Source organism: Salvelinus sp. IW2-2015, linkage group LG33 (assembly GCF_002910315.2).
Source record: "Salvelinus sp. IW2-2015 linkage group LG33, ASM291031v2, whole genome shotgun sequence".
Classification (NCBI taxonomy): Eukaryota; Metazoa; Chordata; class Actinopteri; order Salmoniformes; family Salmonidae; genus Salvelinus; species Salvelinus sp. IW2-2015.
In genome coordinates, this window is record NC_036872.1 from 25,961,224 (window position 1) to 25,962,256 (window position 1,033).

A 1,033-nucleotide genomic window follows, 5' to 3' on the forward strand; every position below is an offset into this window, starting at 1 on the left:
GGGAGGGAGGAAGGAAGGGAGATGGATGAAGGTGTGGAGTGTGGATACAGGACAAAAGAGAAAGAGGGAAAGAGAATGGAGAAAGAAAGGGGGAGAGGGGTGAAAAGAGAGTAAGTGAGAGGGAGAGAGAGAGAAACGGTGAAGAGGGGTAGTCATATTTTCCCTGAGGAGGGCCTACCTCCCTCGCTCCCTCCTCCTCCTCCATCTCTTCTCATATGTTAAAGTACTTAGCTCTGCTAGCACCGGCCATTGTGTTCAACTGTGACACTCACTAACTACACAAACACAGAAACAGCCGTCTTGCTCTCTCTTCCTCTCTCTCTCTCTCTAACTCTTTCTCTCCCTCTCTCTTCCTCATAACTATTTCATCTGTTTCAGAGACACGTGGTAGCCCCACATTCACCACTAAAACACAGCCACACAGTCTGTCAGTCAGTCTGGTAAAGAACTCATTCTCACCACTCTCTCGGTTACGACAGAAAATAAAGTAATTCACATTTCCTATCTAGTGGTGAGACCCCATCGACACAAATGTCCCCCATTGACCGAAAGCTTAGCAATAGATCCTGACATTAGCATTGACCGTAAGGCCAGTGTTCAATCGATTGTAGATAATAGTTTCCAGATAGCAGATAGTTTTTAATTTGCACAGCAGCAGGAAAGAGACGTGACTGATCTGAGGCCAGAGGGAAAAATAACAATATTTTTTTTTTTAGCTTCGGTCTAAAATCCTCCTCCTGAATCCCTCTCCCATTCATGATGTCACTGAGCCACTAACACACACTACACTAACACACACACTAACACACACTACACACCACACTAACACACACACTAACACACACTACACACCACACTAACACACACTACACTAACACTACACACTGCACTAACACACACTACACACTAACACACACTACACTAACACACACAGTACACTACACAATGGAGTTGTTCTTCTCTCACTTTCTCTATTTCACTTCATACTTAGTCTCCCTCTCTCTGTGTCTCTGTCTCTCCCTCCCTCTGTCTC

At 45.0% G+C, this 1,033-nt stretch overlaps 1 protein-coding gene and 1 pseudogene across 1 annotated transcript in view; one reads left to right on the plus strand and one right to left on the minus strand.

The window, feature by feature from the left end:
• Positions 1 to 1,033, plus strand: part of fbrsl1 (fibrosin-like 1) — a 531,885-nt gene that overhangs the window by 324,496 nt on the left and 206,356 nt on the right.
• Positions 1 to 1,033, minus strand: part of LOC139023609 (serine/threonine-protein phosphatase 2A regulatory subunit B'' subunit alpha-like) — a 35,804-nt pseudogene that overhangs the window by 25,945 nt on the left and 8,826 nt on the right.